This window comes from Myotis myotis, unplaced genomic scaffold, assembly GCF_014108235.1.
Source record: "Myotis myotis isolate mMyoMyo1 unplaced genomic scaffold, mMyoMyo1.p scaffold_m19_p_4, whole genome shotgun sequence".
Classification (NCBI taxonomy): Eukaryota; Metazoa; Chordata; class Mammalia; order Chiroptera; family Vespertilionidae; genus Myotis; species Myotis myotis.
This window is the reverse complement of record NW_023416346.1, coordinates 51,433,205-51,447,831: the sequence shown is the minus strand read 5'-3', so window position 1 is coordinate 51,447,831 and position 14,627 is coordinate 51,433,205. Positions and strand designations below refer to the sequence as shown.

General features: G+C 40.9%; 1 pseudogene; it reads right to left on the bottom strand.

Annotated features, from left to right (window-relative positions):
- Window positions 1-8,448: 8,448 nt before the first annotated feature.
- On the bottom strand, window positions 8,449-14,345 carry LOC118653402 (annotated as a pseudogene).
- Between the last annotated feature and the right edge of the window lie 282 nt (window positions 14,346-14,627).

Here is a 14,627-nt window from a genome sequence, read left to right as displayed (position 1 = left end):
AAATGAGTGAGATCATGTGATATTCATCTTTCTCAGACTGGCTTATTTCACTTAGCTTAATGCTCTCTAGTTCTATCCATGCTGTTGCAAATGAGGATGTGGAGAAAAAGGAACCCTCGTACACTGCTGGTGGGAATACAGACTGGTACAGACACTGTGGAAAACAGTATGGAGTTTTCTCAAAAAATTAAAAATGGAGCTCCCATTTGACCCAGTAATTCCACTTCTAGGAATATATCCCAAGAACTCAGAACACCAATCAAAAAGAATATATGTACCCCTATGTTCATAGCAGCACAATTTACAATAGGTAAGATTTGGAAACAGCCGAAGTGCCCATCAGCAGATGAGTGGATTAGAAATCTGTGGTACATCGCCCTGACCAGTTTGGCTCAGTGGATAGAGCGTCATCCTGCAGACTGAAGGGTCCCAGGTTTGATTCCAGTCAAGGCATGTACCTTGGTTGCGGGCACATCTCCAGTAGGGGGTGTGCAGGAGGCAGCCGATCGATGTTTCTCTCTCACTGATGTTTCTAACTCTCTGTCCCTCTCTCTTCCTCTCTGTAAAAAATCAATAAAATATATTTAAAAAAAAACAGTGGTACATCTACACAATGGAATACTATGCTGCTGTAAAAAAAGAAAGAACTCTTACCTATCCTTTATTTTGTTAATATGATATATTACATTGATTGAGTCATTCTTGTGCCCCTGAAATGAACCTCACTTTATTGTGATGTATTTTTTGATGCACTGTTGTATTTGATTTGCTAGTATTTTGTTTAGAATTTTTGCATCTGTATTCATCAGAGATATTAGTGTCTAATTTTCTTTTTTTGTTATCCTTGCGAGGTTTTGGTATCAGAGTTATATTGGCCTCTCTTAACTTTCCAAACATCATTGTTTTCAAGAGAAGTTTCCTGTTCAATTCTGGGTTGTGCACAGACTTTTACGTATTTCTAAATCCATCTTTTCTTCATGACTTCTCAAAAATAATGACTAAGGGCTGAAAAATAACTAAAATTCCTTATATACTCTCTTGTGTATTCAATCAGTTTGTTTCTTCTCACTCTCTTCTAGCATGGTATTTTGGAAAGAGTTCCCTGGATTTTCTAGAATTTTGGTGGAGTGGATAGCTATAGTTTTTGTCTATCCCCACACTTTGACATTCTTCTTCACCAGTAACACAATCCCCTTCCCTTTCAAGAACTTTCTCCCTATTTTTTTGTGAAGCTGTCAATCACAGTGTTCCCACACCCAAACCTGTTGGCCTACGAGAGTGGGCAGATGATCCAGACCTGGCCCAACCATAGCACTGAGTAGCCCAGGAAACAGTGATTGGTCCAAGGGAGAGGGCACATGACCTAAAATGAGTGAACTGAAATCTTTACCCAAAATTGTTTCAAGAAAAGGCTTTCCTCACTTTGATCCGGAGTTGTAGGATATGTGATTGGGGCTATTACCCACCATCTTTCCCAGCATATAAAGAGAACCTGTCTATAGAATGAATCCCAGCAGAGACAAGAAGTAAAGATGAGTGCAGAGAAAGTTCTGGCGATGTTGAATTCTTATTTCAACCTCTGAGGCCCTAAACCTTGGCAAGTTTTTCGCCCTTCAATTCTACCAAGTACCATGCAATTATGTGAACAAATAAATCCTCTTTTGTGCTAAAGTTTCCCTCACAGTTGAGTGAGTTGAAAAAGTACATTTAAGGAAGTTACTTAACTTCCTTAATTCATCTTCTAACTTTAGTTTTCTTATGGGAATATCTACTTTGTAACTTCACAGGTTGGGAGAATTTAATGAGACAATGTTAAAACACGTTGAAAACTATAAAATGAGTGTTATACAAGTGTTAAGTATAATAAATATTTTCTCTCTATATCCCAGTAACAAAGTGTCTAGCTTTGATACCCCCAAACTTTTTTTAGATCACTAAGTATACTTATCCCAAATCCATAGTCTAAGCATGGATTAAGAGGCCCTTGCATTTCCTCCGAATGCCAAGTGAGGTTTAGAAACCCTTTCTAATAGTTAATGTATCTAGAGGGTTCACCCTGAATGTAATGAACTCCCGTTTAATAATCATGATATGGTAGGCAGTTAGACAGACAGACATGAGCGGAGTAGGAACTATAGGCCAGGTACAGAAGGTCACCAGGGTAGAAAGTCCGAGGTGCCTAGAAAAAGGCAAAACTGGGAAGATAAGTATTGTAGGGTGGGACCACACACACAGGGTGACCTTTCCTCCCATAGCATATCATGGTCATGTGGTTCAGACATTCCCTGACCTTTCCTCTCCTAGCATCTCACTAGTCTTGTGGTAAATCCCCTTAGAGGAGGAACAAGGGGGCCAGAGAATAGCCACATAGGACAAGCCCTTGCACAACCACTCCCGTAAGCATTAAGCCCTCAAGAAAATGAGGTTCTGATTCCTATCAAATCATCTTAGGAATAAAGCCTCATATCTGTTGACTATAGAGACAGAGTTTTAGTCAAACTAGAAATAACATGTAGGTCTCAGTTGTGTTTCAGCTCCTGGCCCAGAAAACCAGCAAAACCAGAAGAGACCCCATGGCTGCATTAGGACCTGCTGTGATGACTAATGATCCCCTGCCCCACAACCCTGAGGAGACATATCGGGAAAGCTAATGAATATTCTATTGAGATCACATTCTGAGACCTCCAGATAAGAGCCCTTAAGACGAAGGACCCAGCGCCCATGCTTGTTCTCTCTCTCTCTCTCTCTCTCTCTCTCTCTCTCTCTCTCTCTCTCTCCCATGCTTTCCCCACCTCCTTCTTTTCTTTTTTGCTTCACTCTCTCTTGAGCAAGCCTGAACCTTTCTTCACCCAAGACACATACTTTTGCTTTCTCTCTCCTAAGCTCCAAAGGCTTTCACCTCTGTAACTTGTTTCCTGAACCCATGAAACCCAGTTGGCTCCCTTCTTCTAAAGCTCACATTTTATACCTCTCTGACTTTCTAAACCAACTTTCACTTGTATTTGAGTCTTGGATCTGAATTCTTTCTTAGCCAGAACTCGAAAACCAAGATCTAACATCTGGTGCCATTCACTGTTAACAGGGACACCGGGAAAGTAGACACTGCTCAAGAATCTGGTTGAAGGTCTGACCAAAAAGAGGCAACAGAGACAAGAATATTAAAACCAATGACTCTTCCTAGCTGAGAATGTTTACTTAGCCAAAAATAAATAAATAAAGACTTGGATGTCTTCAGAGGATTGTCACTTGTTAACCAAAGAGGACTCCTACACAATTAAATGCCACTTAATATGAAGTACAAATGAATGAACAAAAACATGCTTAAAATGGTAGGAAGAACACAGTCAGGTGAATCATCTAAGACATATGGAATTTAGGGTTTAGGTGGGGGCTAAATGCTCTGGGAACATTAGTGGCATCTATAGTGTGCTTGGCAGCTGTAGGTTGCAAGGATATTTTTAGCCAAGTATTCCCTTACTGTGGCCCTAGCCACCCAAGGACTCCATTGGATCAGAACCAAGTTGTTCTCATTCACTTAATGTCTGCTTTATACTGTCTTTTTAGAAAATTACACAAGAAAATGCCTCCTCGGGGACACCCTATAGTTCTGTCTTATCAAAAAACTGACTTCCCCTTAAATGACTCTTCTATTATTTTCTCATAGTCTCTCTAATTGAATTTGAATATGTGGCTACAGAGAGCAAGATTTCCCAGGTGAAGCTTCTGACCAGGAAGTTGATCATTTCAAAGCAAATGCATGACAAATCACCCAGTGAGAGGGTTGAGAACAGTGGAAGAGTAATTTTATTTCAATTGTTAAAATACCAATCCTCCCCACTCATTTCAAAAAGTGAAGGACAGTGCAACAGGCATTGCAGCTCATATTCCAGGTAAATATGCATCATTTTTAGTCATTAGATAACAAACAAGAATGGCTTTTAATTTTGAACAGGGATTTCATAATTAACATTCTTTGTTTCTTTTCAGTTTTGTCAAGGACCTGCCAGATGCCCTTGTTTCTGGGGGGTAAATATTTCACTCATCGCTCAGCTTTCTCTTTAATATAACAATGTGAAAATTTTCCTTCCATTTTGGTAGTTCTTAAGCCCCTTTCCCTGCCATCAGTGAGAATTCATGTGGCTTCATAATAAATAAATTCAGAGATGAACACAACATATGACCTATTGAAACCCTGAAATTACAACACAACCTCAACTCCTCACTCTGAATTGTTATTGAGTTTATTTCCTCTGCTGAACACCAAATTTAATCTGAGAATTTTGGCTCACTTCTCTCAAGATAGTATTCTCCTTATACCATACCAGAATCAACTTTACAGTGTCTTGAAGTAAATTCATAACTTCAAACTTGTAGCTTTTACCAGACTAAAATGGAAAAAATAAAGTCAGTTCATTTCACCATAGAGCAGGAAACATTTCACCACAGAGATGTGCTCTAAACAGCCCCCATAACCCAAACCACCTCAGATTTAGCCCTCAGACTAAACAGTGCAGAGTAATGAGAGCAAATCAGATTTATTTCCATTAGCTCTACCTTTCTGAAAAGCATGTTTGTTTGTTTGATATGGGGTTACAATTAGTTAATGTTCTATGCCATTCAGGTGTAGCTTTGTTATTGCTTTTTTATAAGTAAGTGGATTTAGCTGGCACTGGAAATCTGCAGAAGAGAAAATTCCAGGGGGAGGGGAGGGCTTGAAACAGTCAGCTGCTTGTCTGACAAGTATAAATTTCTGTGACCCTGTTACAAGGCCATTTGGCACACTTTGCTTCCTGACCCAAGCCAGCTAGGTACATTATAGGCTCCAGGGCACCCCAACTCACCCTTCCTCACTCCAAGGTGTTCCTGAATGCTTTCTATGCCTTCTTTTCTTATAGGCAATAGAATCAATATTTTAGGAGACAATATTGGGCAACACTAGCCAACTTTGCAAATGTTCCCAGAGACATTCACAGTGATCCACTGAGGCTAGATTTTTTTACTATGAGCATTTATAGCTATTTATAACTGAAATTTTGACAAGACTATTTTTCTAGAACTTACCCAAGAAACTCATATTGCTATCAGTCCAAAGTCCATGTGCCTGATGCTTCAAAAGGCCAAAACTAACATTTCAGGGTTGGGAGTAAGGAAACGTTTATTGATTGAGAAGGTGCAAATGAAAAAGATGGGAGACCTACTGGTTCCTCAAACCCATCCTAAAAAAGTACAAAGTTGAGGCTTCTTTTATGTCAAGGGAAGGGGGAATGGGAGGTGCAAGAGGTGATTGACCAACATAGACATCTGGGTGCCAGCAGGAGTCCAAAGAACACTGGTACTAGCTGATGTGAGTCCAGTCATAAGATTCCTACAAATCTTTGATAAACAATATATGCTTCCCTTATTCCAGATCATCTATACATATAAAAGGCTAATATGCTAAGTGTCTGATTGTTCGACCAGTTGCTATGATGTGCACTGACCACCAGGGGGCAGATGCTCAATGCAAGAGCTGCTAAGCTGCAGTGACTTGACAGTGGCAGTTCTCAGGTGATGTACCCCGAAACCAGAGAGGAGGGAGTCTGATTCCTCGTGGAGCCACACACAATTCCACCTTCAGCCATGGGTTATGTTATTGCTGGAGCACTGTAGGCCTCAAATCTGGTTTACTGAACACTTGTGCTTGCATTCCATACCCTGTATGACAGAAACTTTGCAGAGTGATCCTCTCACGCTTCGGGACCCCTCGGGGGGTCAGAGAGCTGGTTTTGGCCAAATCCCCGCAGGCCAGGCCAAGGGACCCTACCTGCTGGAGGGACCCTGCTTACTCCGCAGATGCCCTTTGAGCCACAGCGCCACCCCAGGTGTGGCCATCCAAGGAGGGACCACGGGAGGTTGGCTCCAGGGCATGTCTGGTCTGTCTTGCACAGTCCTGCCCCGCCGGCCACCTTCTAATTAATTTCCTTTCAATGTGCACAAATCTGTGTACTGGGTCACTAGTATGATTATAAAAAGCATTTCACTTAGTTTCTATATTTCTAAGAATTTTAGAACACCCAATGCTTACAAGCACTTGTCTTTAAATTAATTTTTAACAGCACACACCAAGATACAGATACAAAAACAGGAGTCTGAGGAAGAGTGTGTTCATTTGTCTTCATTGATGTGAGTCAGGTCAAGGGTTTCTTGTAAATCTTTGGTAGACAATCCACACTTCCCTCATCTCCTCAAGCCACAAGCAGAATTTCTCTGATGATTAGCATGTCTATATGCAAGACTCAGCAGAAGCTATTAGCCCGAAGGCCCTGAAAACAAAGCAGAATTGATCAAGATGGAGTCAGAAGGACCAAGCATTTTACTCTGTTACAATTACCCTCTTTTGCTGTTTATTTCTCCGTCTTTAAAATATATATACATATATATGTACACATATATATATATGTATATATATTTCTTTATTGATTTAAGAGAGGGAGGGAGAGGGAAAGAGAGGGACAGAAACATCAATGATTAGAGAGAATAGAATCATTGATCGGCTGCCTCCTGCATGGCCCCTACTGGGATTGAGCCTGCAACCCAGGCATGTGCCCTTGGCCAGAATCGTACCTGGGACCCTTCAGTCCGCAGGCCGATGCTCTATCCACTGAGCCAAACCAGCTAGAGCTATTCCTCAGTCTTGAGGGAAATTGGGTAACCAGGTCCAGTTTATTTAAGAGGGAGGAATAGCTTTTAATATGAAGTCAGATTCCTCTGCCCATTGTTCCCTTCTTATCTAACTCTTACAATCTCACACCCACCTCTTCCATGATGGTCCCTGAGACTTATAAGGGGCATTCTGGGTGTTCAATTTAAACAAAGAATAAAGAGTAACTTTTGGCCCTAACCAGTTTGGCTCAGCGGATAGAGCATCGGCCTGCGGACTCCAGAGTCCCGGGTTCGATTCCAGTCAAGGGCATGTACCTTGGTTGCGGGCACATCCCCAGTGAGAGGTGTGCAGGAGGCAGCTGGTCAATGTTTCCCTCTCATCGATGTTTCTAACTCTCTATCCCTCTCCCTTCCTCTCTGTAAAAAATCAATAAAATACATATTTTTTAAAAAAGAGTAACTTTTGTTATATGTATCCTGGGACCCAAACCATGATAAGTTGGCCACCATGCAAACACTTCCTTGTTACTCTACAAGTAATCTAAAGCAATCCTATTGTCTAAGGCAAGTATGTCAAACTCAAAGGCTAACACGGGACACATAAACAAGGTTTAAGTTTGTGTGGGCCGCAAAAAAAACACACAAAAGTTTCAATTTTCGTAGAAACGTAGGTTTATTTTGATAGAGACATGCTGAATACAAAGGATTAAAATACACGAGTAATCGTTAATGAGTATTTGTTGTGGACCACATGTGGTCTGCAGGCCGCAAGTTTGACATGCTTGGTCTAGGGACTCAACACAAGGACTCTGAGGTGGTTTGCTAGCATATTAGAGCTTGAACAGTAGAGCAGGCCAAATGGCTGACTATATGGGTTAAATTCCATAAGATTTGGTTTGCATCTGGGGCTCAGGTAAACTTTCTGTGTGGCTTATACAGCATCAATCACTGAGATTATTTAAGTATGAGCTGTTGTGTCCATTTCTCTGAAATTTATATCATGTAAAACAAAACAAAATTCAAAGACAATGGATAGCACTAGAATCTAATATCCACCAAAATGTATTATACTGTGTATTGAAATATACTTTTCATCACTTCTTGGCCTTTCAGCTAAGATCAAATGTGAAATATACTTTTCTGTCTATAATCACCCCCATTTTTACCAAAGATAGACAAATTAAGACTAATTTATCGGCAAAATAAATCTACTTTCAAAAAAATTGGCCTGGTTGTTTGTATAAATTCAGCAAAAAAAAAAAAAAAAAAAAAATAGTAATTAACCATATGGGCACCTTTAAATCTGCTTTGCTGGAATTTTCCTAAGTAGTATTCAGATTTAGCTTTAAATTGTCTCTCAAGGCTAAGAAGCTAAGCCATATACTTGCCATCAGACTTTTCCTGCAATACCTATAGATTTGGGCAAATTCTTCTCTTCTCAATATTCCCAATGTATCCTGAGGTTCTTTCTTTGCATCTCCCAGGAAGCAACCTTTGATCTTGACCTGTAAAGTCTGCTGTGAACCATGTAAACAAGGTATCAGGCTGTCTTCCTAAAGGGGCTTTTATTGGCTTCCAAAGTAAATCTTAACTCCTCAAAGGCTTCTGGTCATATCCAAGTATATGCATGTCTCTCTCAGACATGACATTCCAGTCAAAGTCTTGGTAATAAACCAGTTTAACATTCTTATTGAACTTATTCAAATAATCACATTGTCATAAAAATATTCACTTATTACTGAATTCTGGAGAGATCAAGTAGGGAGAAAAAAATAAATGTTTTAATTCTGCTTACAGAAGTGTAATTTACCAAATGGCTAAGTCATAGGTAAACAAGTTTCTTTTTATCTGGATAACCATTTTCATCAGTCCTGTATAATTAAATTTGCTGTGCTTAAATTCAATTTTTCCATTCATTCTCCAGACTTTGCCTGATAATTGAGGGCAATAGGGTAAGTGATAATTATAAGAAGTTTGCAAGGCTGTTCATCAAGGCTCATATGATTTTTCTCAGTGAAGTAAGTGGGTGCCCCAATCTCTAGAGATTGTGGAAGGTATACCCCAAGTGGGAAACACATTTTCTAAGAATCAGACTTGTGGCAGGAGAAAGCTTCAACTAATTCAGAAAGCATACACACAAAAGCAAGAACATATTGATAACCTAAACCAGGGGTCCTCAAACTTTTTAAACAGGGGGCCAGTTCACTGTCCCTCAGACCGTTGGAGGGCCAGACTATAGTTTAAAAAAAACAAACTATGAACAAATGACTATGCACACTGCACATATCTTATTTTGAAGTAAAAAAACAAAACGGGAACAAGTACAATATTTGTATTTGCATGTGGCCCGCAGGTGGTAGTTTGAAGACCCCTGACCTAAACTAAATGGTAGTTGAATGAAGAACAGCTTAAATGTACTATGCTGAATAAAGGCATGAAAAAACTGAGAAAATGCTAGGGAGTCAGGAAAAAAATAAACAGCTGTCTTGGGTTTTCCATAGCCCTGACTATATTTAATTTAAAGTTATTGTTTACCCACCTTAATGTCTCTGATTCAGGAACAGACTGTTGCCATTTTACAGGAACATCAGGATGGCAATGAGGGGCCATTTTTGCAAAAACAGAATGGACTTCATCCACATGTGCCACACTCTGATACTCAGGTTCAGTCATTTTAGTGTGTCCCTCCCTCAGTTTTTATGACAGACATGTTATTTCAGGAAAGCTCAGATTTCCAGCAATTTCATATATTTTTCTGGAACGTTTGTAACATATACTTACATAAATACAATATAAAGAAGGCTCAATGCTATTTTTTATTTCACAATGTTTTTCATGTAATTTCAAAACACTGAAACAAGCCTAATTAGTTTAATATTTCTCTTTTGTAAGGAGAGAGAACAAATCTTTTGAGGTGTTTCAGGAGCCCTTCTTAAATACCTGTTATTCACAGGTTAAGAGTCTATTTATAATTTAAATTTGGAGAAGTTTGTCAAAATATATCAGAAAGTTTGGACATTTGAGGAGATTCCATTTTCTTAAGTAATCAAGTACCTGATTAAGACAATATTATAGTTTCAGACCAATAGTCCTTTTCAGAAGAAACTAACTCTAATTTTGCATCAGCTTACATCTGATATTTAAATTCACTTACTTGATTAAATTTATTTTTATCTTAATAAGCTTGAACTAACATAAAACTTTCTTTCCCAGGACCCTTATACAGTAATGACTCAGATATTCAATAAGTACCTATAATTTAATTTAGCTGACAAAACTTTAAAGTTCCAAGTTTACCAAAGGGAAGTAGAAAGCCATTGTAAGCCTAAAAGAAACTTTTTATCCTACTTACATTTTTTTCTTGCTGACCAACTTTGCAACAGAAATAACATGACCTATTTAACCAAACCAAATTCAAAACCAGTTTTAATTATCTTCCCAGATCACATGATTATGAAAAGCATTTCACTTATTTTCTATATTTCTGAGAATTTTAAAACACCCAACCCTTACAAGCACTTGTCTTTAAATTAATTTTAATAACACACACACACACACACACACACACACACACACACACACACAGCGAAAGACAAAAACAGGGGTCTGAGAAAGATTGTGTTCATTGATGTGAGTCAGGTCGAGTTTCCTGCAAATCTTTGGTAGACAATACATACTTCCCTTATCTCCTCAAGCCACAAGCAGAATTCCTCTAATGGTTAGAATGTCTATATGCAAGACTCAGCAGAAGCTATTAGCCTGAAGGCCCTGGAAATAAAGCAGAGTTGAACAGACAAGTCAGAGAGACTGAGCATTTCACTCTGTTACAACATTTTCATTTCAAGGATGAGCCAATGCAGCCTTGACAGCCAATATTCAAGCCCCTTGACTCATTGAACTGGTTTTATCAGCCTCTGGGCAAAAGAAAACACAAATATCCAATTGCACCATTATTAAAAAGGTAATGAAATTAGACTCATTCAAAGAATGAATTGTGTAAATATTTATTTATACTTTTTTAGGCCTCTTCCAAAACATTAAGCAGAAGTTTACCATCCAACGTGGATATTGGTGAAAAATAATATTTATTGAACACTTATAAGAGGCTCTACACCAGCGGTTCTCAACCTGTGGGTTGCGACCTCTTTGGGGGTTGAACGACCCTTTCACAGGGGTCGCCTAAGACCATCAGAAAACACATATATAATTACATACTGTTTTTGTGATTAATCACTATGCTTTAATTATGTTCAATTTGTAACAATGAAAATACATCCTGCATATCAGATATTTACATTAAGATTCATAACAGTAGCAAAATTACAGTTATGAAGTAGCAACGAAAATAATTTTATGGTTGGGGGGTCACCACAACATGAGGAACTGTATTAAAGGGTCACGGCATTAAAAAGGTTGAGAACCACTGCTCTACACAGTTAAATGCTTTACACAAATTCCCATTTAATCCTCATATCAATCCTATGTGGAAGGTATTAATACTGACTCCACCACTCTGTCCCTAGGAATTGAAAGGCTGTTATCAGATCCTGCACTCTTAAATACTATGCTACTCTGTGTATCATTTTGAAAGGAGGGTGATAAGGATTACGTGAACCAAAGTGGACTTGACCAATGCTACTAAAAAGTGTGGGCTGCAGACCAGTGCTGCTCTGTGAACTGTATTTTAATGGTCTGTGATGACATAAATCAGACATTGAGACTTAGCTTTTACAGACATTTATAGCAATGTAACAGAGTATTTTTTTTTAAGTTGAACCTAATTATTAAAAAACTAGAGGCCTGGTGCATGAAAATTCATGCACTGGAGTGGGGGGGGGGGGTCACTCAGCCTGGCCTGCCCCTTTCACAGTCTAGGAGTCCTCAGGGGCAGGAAGTGACCCAGCGATCAGGGGAAGGTGACGCCCCATCACACCTCTGCTGCTGCCACTGTCAGCAGCACAAGCCTCGGCCGGCCCTGGCTACCTGAGCCTCAGGCAGCCCTGGGCAGCTGGGCAGCCAACGTCTGAGGCTTGCCTACGCCTCAGGCATCAGCTGGGAAGTCACCATCCGAGGCTTGCCTGCGCCTTGGGCCGGCCCTGGGTGGCTGGGGACCTGAGGGGACTGGGGGACTCTGGAGGCCGGCACGCGGCAAGGCTGGGCCCGCCACAAGGCCAGGCCCGCCTGGAGATGGGCCCAGCCTTGCTGCGCCTGCTGCCCTGGTGGGGCTGAGGGGACTGGGCACTGTCATCTTGTGGCTGTGGTCAGTGCCACCTTTGAGGGAGTGGCAGTCAAATAGCATATTCCCTCCTTATTGGCTGTGGGTGCTGCCATCTTTGAGGGAGGGGCAGTCAATTAGCATATTCCCTCCTTATTGGCTGTGGGCACCACCATCTTTGCGACAGCATGAGGATCAATTAGCATATTCCCTTTTTATTAGATAGGATTGGGGCTTGTATTTTGGATGTGTTTGATTTTTAGTCAATATCATTTTATAGTAATTAATTCTTATAGTATTTTATTTTATTAATTTAACTAAAACAATGTCTTTCATCTTATTTTTTTCTTTATTGATTAAGGTATTACATATATGTCCTTATCCCCCCATTGTCCCCCACCCCTACTCATGCCCTCACCCCTGTGTGTAATCAGGAGTTGAAAGGTTATAAAATAACTAGAGGCCCAGTGCATGGATTCATGCACCATTGGGGTCCTTCGACCTGGCCTGTGGGGATCAGGCTGAAACCGGCTCTCTGACATCCCCCGAGGGGTCCCGGATTGAGAGAGGGCAATTCTTGGGTGACACACCCCAGAATTGGGCTCCCTCTTCTCTGGTTCCAGGTGCGTGACCATAGCTCAGCAGCTCCTTCATTGAGCATCTGCCTCCTGGTGGTAAGTGGTGTCATAGCTACTGGCTAGTTGGTGGGTCCACCAGTCGGCCAGTCACTTAGGCTTTTATATATATAGATGAGAGTCACAGTGGGGAGGGGAAAACATGTTCCAGAGTCTCAGGAGGCAGGCTAATTTGACCTCTCCCTGTGATCCTATATGTGGTCACTCCTAGAGTCCATCTTGCCAGGGCTAAAGCCACTCTGTTCCCACCACCCTGGCCCCCTTTGAAGACCCCACCTCAGCTTCAGTAGATGCTCTGATCATAGCCTCTTCTGCCACCACAACAATCATCTCCATAGCTATCCCCGACATGAGAGCCTCTCATCATTGATGTTTCTGTCTCTCTCTCCCTCTCCCTTCCTCTCTGAAATCAATTATATATATATATATATATATATATATATATATAACACATATATATATTTAATATATATATATAACATATATATAATATATGGCCTATGGGTCCTCCTAGCTCTCGGCCTCCATGACCATTGCCACCAACCCAATTGAAATCTACTTTCCAAATAACAAATAAGACCTTGATAGGATTCCCAGATAATTCTTTACCATCAAACCAGTCAATAGCTGCTTTAGCACCAGGTGGATCATTAAATGATACCATTGCCTCTCCCTTCAGCTTGCTCCATTCCCTGTCTATGTACAGATTAAACATGGGTTATCCTGTTTTCAATTTGTCTTAATAATACCATTCTGCTTGAAGTAATCAGTCATAGACTCAATTGTAACATTCTCACCCAGGCCTTGCATGAAGATGGTGGTGTTTAAATTATCCTGTTCAGAGTCATGACGTGATCTTTAGTCCTGAAGGCCAACAAATATTTTGAAGCCACCATGTCACTTCTGCCCATGCCACTTCTACCTCCATGGCCACCTCCATGACTTCTGGGTTCATAGTCACCACTGCTGCAGTTGTAACCACTGCCACTGACCCGACCTTGTCCCCCACAGTCATGCTGGCCTTCCCCCTAGCCACCTCCACTCTAATCCTGATTGCCATACCTGCTGTCACTGTTGCCACCACTCATGAAGGACTGATCTTGGCCATAGTTACCTCCAGCGCCCCTTCTGCCACCTCCACTGTTACTGATGTACTCCTGATATCCAGAACCCTGAGGAGGATTCTAAGAGCTTTGCTGCTGTCCATAGCTAAGCTGCTATCCACCATAGACAGACTGCTGATCACAGCTTTCACTTGGGCTGCCCATATTTGTTGCTCTGATAACTGATACCATAGCCTCTTTTAAAAAAATATTTTTATTGATTTCAGAGAGGAAGGGAGAGGGAGAGAGAGAGAGATAGAAACATCAGTGATTGGAGAGAATCATTGATTGGCTGCCTCCTGCATGCCCCACACTGGGGATTGAGCCCACATCCCAGGCATGCACCCTGACCAAGAATTGAATCGTGACCTCCTGGTTCATAGGTTGACACTCAACCACTGAGTCACGCTGGCCGGGCTACCATAGCTTCTTGAGGTGCTGCTAGGAGCTGGCTGCTGGCCATAGCCAGGGTAGACTGCTGCCCATAAGACAACTGAAAACTCTGGCCACTGCCATAGCCACCAGTTGAGCCTTATCTCTGGGGAGTCGACTGTCATAGTTGTTCTTAGTCTGTCCATAAAAAGCATAGGCACTCTGGTCATAGACTGGAGTGTCCCCTGACTGGCTGTTACTACCATAACTCTGTTGTTCATAGGGCTGATTGCTCTGTTGGGAATAACCCTGCACAGGCTGGGTGGGGTAGGCCCCATAGCTTTGGGTTGTTTGTTGGATATAGCCATTTGAGGCCATGTTGGTATAGGTACACACAGACAGACATGCAACCAGATTCCAACACCAAAGAGCACTGATACCTCAAAGACTCATTCTTATAGCATTTTTAAAAAGCATCAGTCCATGATAGATTGAATTTTTTTAAAGGAAATAAATGCTGGTCTTTAATTATAGGTACTTTGAGAAGCACTGGACTAAGTAGCATATCTTTGTGATGACCACTGTAGAAAGAAAAAAAAAGAAGAAGACACTAAAATTTGAGCCTCTTCATGAGGTTTGTGTAAATTTTCTTTCTTATCG